Source organism: Ascaphus truei, chromosome 11, assembly GCF_040206685.1.
Source record: "Ascaphus truei isolate aAscTru1 chromosome 11, aAscTru1.hap1, whole genome shotgun sequence".
Taxonomy (NCBI): domain Eukaryota; kingdom Metazoa; phylum Chordata; class Amphibia; order Anura; family Ascaphidae; genus Ascaphus; species Ascaphus truei.
The window spans coordinates 58,550,982-58,563,633 of record NC_134493.1 but is presented as its reverse complement, the minus strand read 5'-3'; the positions used below and the strand labels follow the sequence as shown (position 1 = coordinate 58,563,633).

The following is a 12,652-nucleotide window of genomic DNA, read 5'->3' as shown; positions in this document are numbered from 1 at the left end:
GTTAACATGCAACGTTTCACCAGGACACAAAGCGTCTCACTGCAGGAAGCTTTTAATAAATCCCAAGTACAGAACACGCAGTTGGATTAGTAGGATACAATACAGAATTGTTAAATTAATGAAACCTGAGCATTTGAAGCAACCATAACTCCCCTCGCGCCAACCAAATGGAGGGTTGTGGAGTTTCGAGATGCCGCTTTTCTGCGTTTTGTAGTTATGACATTGATGCCACCATTAGCCAAACAGATACAAGGGAAGGGCGAGAAGGCATAAAAAAGTTTACATTTACAATTGGTCACAATGGAAATGCAAAATCAGTCGTTGTTTTGCCCGAGAATCAAATAACTATATATATATATATATACCGTATATATATATATATATATATATATATATATATCCCACCGACTCTTCCCATGGAGGCCAATGACACAGAAATGAGACTGTGTATACTCAGTATACCGTATACACAGTGTGATGGAAGCGAAGCGGGCAGAACAGCAGAGGAGGAGGGTTTGACGCTGTGGGCGGGGGGCCTCCTTGGTGATGCAGAGGGAACATATTCTTGCAGACACGGAATATTACGGTTTTAAATCACAAAAGGTTTATTTAGCATTGTAGAAAATATGGGATGGTCTTTTATCCAGGCATGTGTGGCCTTGTTATTGGGCCCCTCCTTGTACACTTGGTTGCAGTTATCCTCAGAACAGCACCTTACAACCAACACATGCTTCTTACGCTTATATTTGTCACATTCGGAAGGCTCAGCGCACTTAAATATGGTGTGATCCGGAGCTCTATACCCTGTATAGGGAGAACAGAGAGAGGGGAAAAGCCAGTGTTTAGTAGGGAGAATATTATAATTATATTAACTGTGTCAGTGATATGATAACTACAGCTCAACCCCGTTATAGCGCGATCCGCTATAACACGGATTCGCTTATAACGCGGTTTGAGCGTGGACCCCGAATTTAAAAAAATTTTTTTTTAATAATTTTTACAGTTTTTTTTTTGCACACACTGCACACACTCACTGCACACTGCATACATTCACAGCACACTGTACACACTCACAGCACACTGCACACACTCACAGCACACTGCACACACACTCACAGCACACTGCACATACACACACTGTCACACACACAGCACACTGACGGCACACTGCATACAATCACAGCACACTGCACACACACACTGACACACTGACACACTGACACACACACACAGTCTCACATAGTCAAATATACACACACACACAGAGAGACACACTGTCTCTTTAAGGGAGCTTGCTCTCGCAAGACGGAAGCAGAGACAGGGAGAAGAGCTGCAAGATGCCGGGTAAGTGCTGTGTGCTGTTGCTGCTGCCCCACCGGGCCTGTGAATGCTGGGAGAGTTCTCAGCTTTCCCCCTCTGGAAGACGCAATACCACCACAAAAAAAAAAAGTATTTTTTTCTGCGGCCATTTTTTTTCGCGACCCCGTTTATAACGCGGTGGTTGCAGGTGGCCCCCAAGGACAGCGCTATAATGGGGTTAAGCTGTATGTACTAGAGATAAATAGTGTTTGTTAATTCCTATATAGCGCTGCCCATATATGCTGATCTGAATGTCGGGGACTGAAACCAGCAGAATGAGTGTCTGCCCTGAAGAGCTTATAATCTAATGTACAGTGTCAGCGGTACAGGGAGATATAGGGACTCAGCCAGGGTTACAGCGAGTACGCCAGTAAGGGGAGTATTTAAAATACAACAAGAAACAGACATAGATGCCCATAGCTACTTCCAATGTGACACAAACACACAGTGCAATACCTATATATCTCTTGAAAAAAGGGTCATTTAGTTGAACACTTTGGCCAAAGCATCTTAAGCCTGCTGCCACTTTCTAGGCATGACCGTAGCAGGTCCAAACACTCCCTGGGTTAAAATTCTTATTAACCTGTATAATTACAGGAAGAATGATCACATTGGGTCTGTGTAATCTGGCAAAATGAAACTGACCTGCCAACTTGGAAAGTGGGGAGTTGCAAGCTTAAACCTTGGGGGAGAGGGGCCACTACCCTCCCAAAAGCAGCTGAGACAAGCTGCATACAGGCCTGCTGTCACTTCAATGCATGACCGTTAGCAGGTCCTTACACTATCCCTGCTTCAGCACTGTGGCTCAATATATCCCTGCTTCAGCACAGGTGGCTCAATCAGAGGCTCAGAGCCTCTAATTGATCCACTTGTGCTGAAACAAGGATATCCTGAAAACCTGACCTGTTGGAGAGGGGGATTGACGACTGAAGTTGAGCCCCCTGCGTTATGCTGAGCCCCCTGCGTTATGCTGAGCCCCCTGTGTTATGCTGAGCCCCCCGCGTTATGCTGAGCCCCCTGCATTATGCTGAGCCCCCCGCATTATGCTGAGCCCTCTACGTTATGCTGAGCCCCCTGCGTTATGCTGAGCCCCCTGCGTTATGCTGAGCCCCCTACGTTATGCTGAGCCCCCTGCGTTATGCTGAGCCCCCTGCGTTATGCTGAGCCCCCTGCGTTATGCTGAGCCCCCTGCATTATGCTGAGCCCCCTGCAGTATGCTGAGCCCCCTGCAGTATGCTGAGCCCCCTGCAGTATGCTGAGCCCCCTGCAGTATGCTGAGCCCCCTGCGTTATGCTGAGCCCCCTGCGTTATGCTGAGCCCCCTGCGTTATGCTGAGCCCCCTGCGTTATGCTGAGCCCCCTGCTTTATGCTGAGCCCCCTGCGTTATGCTGAGCCCCCTGCGTTATGCTGAGCCCCCTGCATTATGCTGAGCCCCCTGCAGTATGGTAAGCCCCCTGCGTTATGCTGAGCCCCCTGCAGTATGCTGAGCCCCCTGCGTTATGCTGAGCCCCCTGCAGTATGGTAAGCCCCCTGTATTATGCTAAGCAACCCTGCATTATGCTGAGCCCCCTGCGTTATGCTGAGCCCCCTGCGTTATGCTGAGCCCCCTGCGTTATGCTGAGCCCCCTGCGTTATGCTGAGCCCCCTGCGTTATGCTGAGCCCCCTGCGTTATGCTGAGCCCCCTGCGTTATGCTGAGCCCCCTGCGTTATGCTGAGCCCCCTGCGTTATGCTGAGCCCCCCGCGTTATGCTGAGCCCCATGCATTATGCTGAGCCCCCTGCGTTATGCTGATCCCCCTGCGTTATGCTGAGCCCCCTGCGTTATGCTGAGCCCCCTGCATTATGCTGAGCCCCTTGCATTATGCTGAGCCCCCTGCGTTATGCTGAGCCCCCTGCGTTATGCTGAGCCCCCTGCGTTATGCTGAGCCCCCTGCGTTATGCTGAGCCCCCTGCATTATGCTGAGCCCCCTGCATTATGCTGAGCCCCCTGCATTATGCTGATCCCCCTGCGTTATGCTGAGCCCCCTGCATTATGCTGAGCCCCCTGCATTATGCTGAGCCCCCTGCATTATGCTGAGCCCCCTGCATTATGGTAAGCCCCCTGCATTATGCTGAGCCCCCTGCAGTATGGTAAGCCCCCTGCATTATGCTGAGCAACCCTGCATTATGCTGAGCCCCCTGCAGTATGGTAAGCCCCCTGCATTATGCTGAGCCCCCTGCAGTATGGTAAGCCCCCTGCATTATGCTGAGCCCCCTGCGTTATGCTGAGCCCCCTGCGTTATGCTGAGCCCCCTGCGTTATGCTGAGCCCCCCCTGCGTTATGCTGAGCCCCCCCTGCGTTATGCTGAGCCCCCTGCGTTATGCTGAGCCCCCTGCGTTATGCTGAGCCCCCTGCATTATGCTATAGTCTCCAGCTTGTCCTTGCAATGAGGTATCTCTCAGACGCGCCTGCAGGACGCGGCGCAGTGAGATGCCTTCGCTTTGATTAAGATGGCGCACTGTTTGTGTCAGCTTTGCCTAATTTGTGCAGCCACAAGAGTGACACACAGGCACCTGTATAACGTCTTTGTATATGTCAGTTATTTGATTTGTTTACAGCACGAGCTGTGAGATTATCTCCTTGCCAAAACCTATTCAATACAGTGTTAAGTTGCCATCACATTATTATTCATTATTAACGTTAGCGATAGTCGGAGTTGTCTGGATCTGTCACGTCGATTCTCACGGATTTACCGGCCCAATCTGATCCACGGAATTAGTCCATCAATAAGTCTCACTCACGCGGCCAGTCACAGGTTAATGGTTAAACTACATTATTTAGTAAATAATGTATAAATGTTTAAGCTATAGTACTATACCCTAACCAACCCCCAGCTAAACCCTGCAGTGCCCACAACACAATGGCTTAAACGTGAGGCTGCTGTACTATTTTTACCTCTCTCTCCCCCCCCAACCCTCTTTTTCCCCTCCCTTTCTCCCCTCCCCCCCCCCCTTTCTCCCCTCCCTCTCTTTCCCCTCTCTCATAATTCTGTTTGCGGGTTCGGATAACGTTTCCAGATTTCGATTCCGAATCCGTCAGACGGATTTTCAGTGATAGAAAAAACCAGATCTGCTTTTTGAGACTGAGCCGCGGAATTCTGAGAGACGCGCGCCAATCCGCCGCGGAATTCTGAGAGACGCCCGCCAATCCGCCGCTGAATTCTGAGAGACGCGCGCCAATCCGCCGTGGAATTCTGAGAGACGCGCGCCAATCCGCCGCGGAATTCTGAGAGACGCTCGCCAATCCGCCGCGGAATTCTGAGAGACGCTCGCCAATCCGCCGCGGACGTCTGAGAGACGCTCGCCAATCCGCCGCGGAATTCTGAGACGCGCGCCAGTCCGCCGCGGAATTCTGAGAGACGCGCGCCAATCCGCCGCGGAATTCTGAGAGACGCTCGCCAATCCGCTGTGGAATTCTGAGAGACGCTCGCCAATCCGCTGTGGAATTCTGAGAGACGCTCGCCAATCCGCCGCGGAATTCTGAGAGACGTGCGCCAATCCGCCGCGGAATTCTGAGAGATGCTCGCCAATCCGCCGCGGAATTCTGAGAGACGTGCGCCAATCCGCCGCTGAATTCTAAGAGACGCTCGCCAATCCGCCGTGGAATTCTTAGAGACGCTCGCCAATCCGCCGCGGAATTCTGAGAGACGCTCGCCAATCCACCGCGGAATTCTGAGAGACGCCCGCCAATCCGCCGCGGAATTCTGAGAGACGTGCGCCAATCCACCGCGGAATTCTGAGAGACGCTCGCCAATCCGCAGCGGAATTCTGAGAGACGCACGCCAATCCGCCGTAGAATTCTGAGAGACGCTCGCCAATCCGCCGCGGAATTCTGAGAGGCGCTCGCCAATCCGCAGCGGAATTCTGAGAGACGCTCGCCAATCCGCCGCGGAATTCTGAGAGACGCTCGCCAATCCGCCGCGGATTCCGATCTCTAATTAACACCCATAACATTGCCAGGAAATTGTGTTTGGAGTTTAGGATCCATCCTTCCTAGGGCAGAGGGGTATAACTGGGGGCAGTGGGATAGTTACCGTAACAGGGCAAAGGGGTATAACTGGGGGCAGTGGGATAGTTACTGTAACAGGGCAACGGGGTATAACTGGGGGCAGTGGGATAGTCACCGTAACAGGGCAAAGGGGTATAACTGGGGGCAGTGGGATAGTCACCGTAACAGGGCAAAGGGGTATAACTGGGGGCAGTGGGATAGTCACCGTAACAGGGCAAAGGGGTATAACTGGGGGCAGTGGGATAGTCACCGTAACAGGGCAAAGGGGTATAACTGGGGGCAGTGGGATAGTCACCGTAACAGGGCAAAGGGGTATAACTGGGGGCAGTGGGATAGTTACCGTAACAGGGCAAAGGGGTATAACTGGGGACAGTGGGATAGTTACCATAACAGGGCAAAGGGGTATAACTGGGGACAGTGGGATAGTTACCGTAACAGGGCAAAGGGGTATAACTGGGGGCAGTGGGATAGTTACCATAACAGGGCAAAGGGGTATAACTGGGGGCAGTGGGATAGTCACCGTAACAGGGCAAAGGGGTATAACTGGGGGCAGTGGGATAGTTACCGTAACAGGGCAAAGGGGTATAACTGGGGGCAGTGGGATAGTTACCATAACAGGGCAAAGGGGTATAACTGGGGACAGTGGGATAGTTACCGTAACAGGGCAAAGGGGTATAACTGGGGGCAGTGGGATAGTTACCGTAACAGGGCAAAGGGGTATAACTGGGGACAGTGGGATAGTTACCGTAACAGGGCAAAGGGGTATAACTGGGGGCAGTGGGATAGTTACCGTAACAGGGCAAAGGGGTATAACTGGGGACAGTGGGATAGTTACCGTAACAGGGCAAAGGGGTATAACTGGGGACAGTGGGATAGTCACCGTAACAGGGCAAAGGGGTATAACTGGGGACAGTGGGATAGTTACCGTAACAGGGCAAAGGGGTATAACTGGGGACAGTGGGATAGTTACCGTAACAGGGCAAAGGGGTATAACTGGGGGCAGTGGGATAGTTACCGTAACAGGGCAAAGGGGTATAACTGGGGACAGTGGGATAGTCACCGTAACAGGGCAAAGGGGTATAACTGGGGACAGTGGGATAGTTACCGTAACAGGGCAAAGGGGTATAACTGGGGACAGTGGGATAGTTACCGTAACAGGGCAAAGGGGTATAACTGGGGGCAGTGGGATAGTTACCATAACAGGGCAAAGGGGTATAACTGGGGGCAGTGGGATAGTTACCGTAACAGGGCAAAGGGGTATAACTGGGGACAGTGGGATAGTCACTGTAACAGGGCAAAGGGGTATAACTGGGGGCAGTGGGATAGTTACCGTAACAGGGCAAAGGGGTATAACTGGGGACAGTGGGATAGTTACCGTAACAGGGCAAAGGGGTATAACTGGGGGCAGTGGGATAGTTACCCTAACAGGGCAAAGGGGTATAACTGGGGGCAGTGGGATAGTCACCGTAACAGGGCAAAGGGGTATAACTGGGGACAGTGGGATAGTCACCGTAACAGGGCAAAGGGGTATAACTGGGGGCAGTGGGATAGTTACCGTAACAGGGCAAAGGGGTATAACTGGGGGCAGTGGGATAGTCACCGTAACAGGGCAAAGGGGTATAACTGGGGACAGTGGGATAGTCACCGTAACAGGGCAAAGGGGTATAACTGGGGACAGTGGGATAGTCACCGTAACAGGGCAAAGGGGTATAACTGGGGGCAGTGGGATAGTTACCGTAACAGGGCAAAGGGGTATAACTGGGGGCAGTGGGATAGTTACCGTAACAGGGCAAAGGGGTATAACTGGGGACAGTGGGATAGTCACCGTAACAGGGCAAAGGGGTATAACTGGGGGCAGTGGGATAGTTACTGTAACAGGGCAAAGGGGTATAACTGGGGACAGTGGGATAGTTACCGTAACAGGGCAAAGGGGTATAACTGGGGGCAGTGGGATAGTTACCGTAACAGGGCAAAGGGGTATAACTGGGGGCAGTGGGATAGTTACAGTAACAGGGCAAAGGGGTATAACTGGGGGCAGTGGGATAGTTACTGTAACAGGGCAAAGGGGTATAACTGGGGACAGTGGGATAGTTACCGTAACAGGGCAAAGGGGTATAACTGGGGGCAGTGGGATAGTTACCGTAACAGGGCAAAGGGGTATAACTGGGGGCAGTGGGATAGTTACCGTAACAGGGCAAAGGGGTATAACTGGGGGCAGTGGGATAGTTACCGTAACAGGGCAAAGGGGTATAACTGGGGACAGTGGGATAGTCACCGTAACAGGGCAAAGGGGTATAACTGGGGACAGTGGGATAGTTACCGTAACAGGGCAAAGGGGTATAACTGGGGACAGTGGGATAGTTACCGTAACAGGGCAAAGGGGTATAACTGGGGACAGTGGGATAGTTACCGTAACAGGGCAAAGGGGTATAACTGGGGACAGTGGGATAGTCACCGTAACAGGGCAAAGGGGTATAACTGGGGACAGTGGGATAGTTACCGTAACAGGGCAAAGGGGTATAACTGGGGACAGTGGGATAGTTACCGTAACAGGGCAAAGGGGTATAACTGGGGGCAGTGGGATAGTTACTGTAACAGGGCAAAGGGGTATAACTGGGGGCAGTGGGATAGTTACCGTAACAGGGCAAAGGGGTATAACTGGGGACAGAGGGATAGTCACTGTAACAGGGCAAAGGGGTATAACTGGGGGCAGTGGGATAGTTACCGTAACAGGGCAAAGGGGTATAACTGGGGACTGTGGGATAGTTACCGTAACAGGGCAAAGGGGTATAACTGGGGGCAGTGGGATAGTTACCCTAACAGGGCAAAGGGGTATAACTGGGGGCAGTGGGATAGTCACCGTAACAGGGCAAAGGGGTATAACTGGGGGCAGTGGGATAGTCACCGTAACAGGGCAAAGGGGTATAACTGGGGACAGTGGGATAGTTACCGTAACAGGGCAAAGGGGTATAACTGGGGACAGTGGGATAGTCACCGTAACAGGGCAAAGGGGTATAACTGGGGACAGTGGGATAGTTACCGTAACAGGGCAAAGGGGTATAACTGGGGACAGTGGGATAGTTACCGTAACAGGGCAAAGGGGTATAACTGGGGACAGTGGGATAGTTACCGTAACAGGGCAAAGGGGTATAACTGGGGACAGTGGGATAGTCACCGTAACAGGGCAAAGGGGTATAACTGGGGACAGTGGGATTGTCACCGTAACAGGGCAAAGGGGTATAACTGGGGGCAGTGGGATAGTCACCGTAACAGGGCAAAGGGGTATAACTGGGGGCAGTGGGATAGTTACCGTAACAGGGCAAAGGGGTATAACTGGGGGCAGTGGGATAGTCACCGTAACAGGGCAAAGGGGTATAACTGGGGACAGTGGGATAGTCACCGTAACAGGGCAAAGGGGTATAACTGGGGACAGTGGGATAGTCACCGTAACAGGGCAAAGGGGTATAACTGGGGGCAGTGGGATAGTCACCGTAACAGGGCAAAGGGGTATAACTGGGGGCAGTGGGATAGTTACTGTAACAGGGCAAAGGGGTATAACTGGGGACAGTGGGATAGTCACCGTAACAGGACAAAGGGGTATAACTGGGGACAGTGGGATAGTCACCATAACAGGGCAAAGGGGTATAACTGGGGGCAGTGGGATAGTTACCGTAACAGGTCAAAGGGGTATAACTGGGGACAGTGGGATAGTCACCGTAACAGGGCAAAGGGGTATAACTGGGGGCAGTGGGATAGTCACCATAACAGGGCAAAGGGGTATAACTGGGGACAGTGGGATAGTCACCGTAACAGGGCAAAGGGGTATAACTGGGGACAGTGGGATAGTCACCGTAACAGGGCAAAGGGGTATAACTGGGGACAGTGGGATAGTTACCGTAACAGGGCAAAGGGGTATAACTGGGGGCAGTGGGATAGTTACCGTAACAGGGCAAAGGGGTATAACTGGGGACAGTGGGATAGTCACCGTAACAGGGCAAAGGGGTATAACTGGGGACAGTGGGATAGTTACCGTAACAGGGCAAAGGGGTATAACTGGGGGCAGTGGGATAGTTACCGTAACAGGGCAAAGGGGTATAACTGGGGGCAGTGGGATAGTCACCGTAACAGGGCAAAGGGGTATAACTGGGGATATTGGGATAGTCACCGTAACAGGGCAAAGGGGTATAACTGGGGGCAGTGGGATAGTTACTGTAACAGGGCAAAGGGGTATAACTGGGGACAGTAGGAAAGTTACCGTAACAGGGCAAAGGGGTATAACTGGGGACAGTGGGATAGTCACCGTAACAGGGCAAAGGGGTATAACTGGGGACAGTGGGATAGTTACCGTAACAGGGCAAAGGGGTATAACTGGGGGCAGTGGGATAGTCACCGTAACAGGGCAAAGGGGTATAACTGGGGGCAGTGGGATAGTTACTGTAACAGGGCAAAGGGGTATAACTGGGGGCAGTGGGATAGTCACCGTAACAGGGCAAAGGGGTATAACTGAGGACAGTGGGATAGTTACCGTAACAGGGCAAAGGGGTATAACTGGGGACAGTGGGATAGTTACCGTAACAGGGCAAAGGGGTATAACTGGGGGCAGAGGGATAGTCACCGTAACAGGGCAAAGGGGTATAACTGGGGACAGTGGGATAGTTACCGTAACAGGGCAAAGGGGTATAACTGGGGGCAGTGGGATAACAGGGCAAAGGGGTATAACTGGGGACAGTGGGATAGTTACCGTAACAGGGCAAAGGGGTATAACTGGGGGCAGTGGGATATTTACCGTAACAGGGCAAAGGGGTATAACTGGGGGCAGTGGGATAGTTACCGTAACAGGGCAAAGGGGTATAACTGGGGGCAGTGGGATAGTTACTGTAACAGGGCAAAGGGGTATTACTGGGGACAGTGGGATAGTTACCGTAACAGGGCAAAGGGGTATAACTGGGGACAGTGGGATAGTTACCGTAACAGGGCAAAGGGGTATAACTGGGGGCAGTGGGATAGTTACCGTAACAGGGCAAAGGGGTATAACTGGGGGCAGTGGGATAGTTACCGTAACAGGGCAAAGGGGTATAACTGGGGACAGTGGGATAGTCACCGTAACAGGGCAAAGGGGTATAACTGGGGGCAGTGGGATAGTTACAGTAACAGGGCAAAGGGGTATAACTGGGGGCAGTGGGATAGTTACCGTAACAGGGCAAAGGGGTATAACTGGGGGCAGTGGGATAGTTACCGTAACAGGGCAAAGGGGTATAACTGGGGGCAGTGGGATAGTTACCATAACAGGGCAAAGGGGTATAACTGGGGACAGTGGGATAGTTACCGTTACAGGGCAAAGGGGTATAACTGGGGGCAGTGGGATAGTTACCGTAACAGGGCAAAGGGGTATAACTGGGGGCAGTGGGATAGTTACCGTTACAGGGCAAAGGGGTATAACTGGGGGCAGTGGGATAGTTACCGTAACAGGGCAAAGGGGTATAACTGGGGACAGTGGGATAGTTACCGTAACAGGGCAAAGGGGTATAACTGGGGGCAGTGGGATAGTCACCGTAACAGGGCAAAGGGGTATAACTGGGGACAGTGGGATAGTCACCGTAACAGGGCAAAGGGGTATAACTGGGGACAGTGGGATAGTCACCGTAACAGGGCAAAGGGGTATAACTGGGGACAGTGGGATAGTTACCGTAACAGGGCAAAGGGGTATAACTGGGGACAGTGGGATAGTCACTGTAACAGGGCAAAGGGGTATAACTGGGGGCAGTGGGATAGTTACCGTAACAGGGCAAAGGGGTATAACTGGGGACAGTGGGATAGTTACCGTAACAGGGCAAAGGGGTATAACTGGGGGCAGTGGGATAGTTACCCTAACAGGGCAAAGGGGTATAACTGGGGGCAGTGGGATAGTCACCGTAACAGGGCAAAGGGGTATAACTGGGGGCAGTGGGATAGTCACCGTAACAGGGCAAAGGGGTATAACTGGGGACAGTGGGATAGTTACCGTAACAGGGCAAAGGGGTATAACTGGGGACAGTGGGATAGTCACCGTAACAGGGCAAAGGGGTATAACTGGGGACAGTGGGATAGTCACCGTAACAGGGCAAAGGGGTATAACTGGGGGCAGTGGGATAGTTACTGTAACAGGGCAAAGGGGTATAACTGGGGGCAGTGGGATAGTTACCGTAACAGGGCAAAGGGGTATAACTGGGGACAGTGGGATAGTCACTGTAACAGGGCAAAGGGGTATAACTGGGGGCAGTGGGATAGTTACCGTAACAGGGCAAAGGGGTATAACTGGGGACTGTGGGATAGTTACCGTAACAGGGCAAAGGGGTATAACTGGGGGCAGTGGGATAGTTACCCTAACAGGGCAAAGGGGTATAACTGGGGGCAGTGGGATAGTCACCGTAACAGGGCAAAGGGGTATAACTGGGGGCAGTGGGATAGTCACCGTAACAGGGCAAAGGGGTATAACTGGGGACAGTGGGATAGTTACCGTAACAGGGCAAAGGGGTATAACTGGGGACAGTGGGATAGTCACCGTAACAGGGCAAAGGGGTATAACTGGGGACAGTGGGATAGTTACCGTAACAGGGCAAAGGGGTATAACTGGGGACAGTGGGATAGTTACCGTAACAGGGCAAAGGGGTATAACTGGGGACAGTGGGATAGTTACCGTAACAGGGCAAAGGGGTATAACTGGGGACAGTGGGATAGTCACCGTAACAGGGCAAAGGGGTATAACTGGGGACAGTGGGATTGTCACCGTAACAGGGCAAAGGGGTATAACTGGGGGCAGTGGGATAGTCACCGTAACAGGGCAAAGGGGTATAACTGGGGGCAGTGGGATAGTTACCGTAACAGGGCAAAGGGGTATAACTGGGGGCAGTGGGATAGTCACCGTAACAGGGCAAAGGGGTATAACTGGGGACAGTGGGATAGTCACCGTAACAGGGCAAAGGGGTATAACTGGGGACAGTGGGATAGTCACCGTAACAGGGCAAAGGGGTATAACTGGGGGCAGTGGGATAGTCACCGTAACAGGGCAAAGGGGTATAACTGGGGGCAGTGGGATAGTTACTGTAACAGGGCAAAGGGGTATAACTGGGGACAGTGGGATAGTCACCGTAACAGGACAAAGGGGTATAACTGGGGACAGTGGGATAGTCACCATAACAGGGCAAAGGGGTATAACTGGGGGCAGTGGGATAGTTACCGTAACAGGGCAAAGGGGTATAACTGGGG

General features: G+C 52.3%; 1 long non-coding RNA gene across 2 annotated transcripts in view; it reads right to left on the bottom strand.

Annotated features, from left to right (window-relative positions):
• Positions 1 to 386: 386 nt before the first annotated feature.
• The window catches only part of LOC142463619 (uncharacterized), a 28,758-nt gene continuing 16,492 nt past the window's right edge, over positions 387 to 12,652 (bottom strand). For both annotated transcript variants that reach the window (XR_012787466.1, XR_012787465.1), the window contains exon 4: positions 387 to 804. This is a non-coding gene — a long non-coding RNA (uncharacterized LOC142463619). The remainder of the gene's footprint in view (positions 805 to 12,652) is intronic.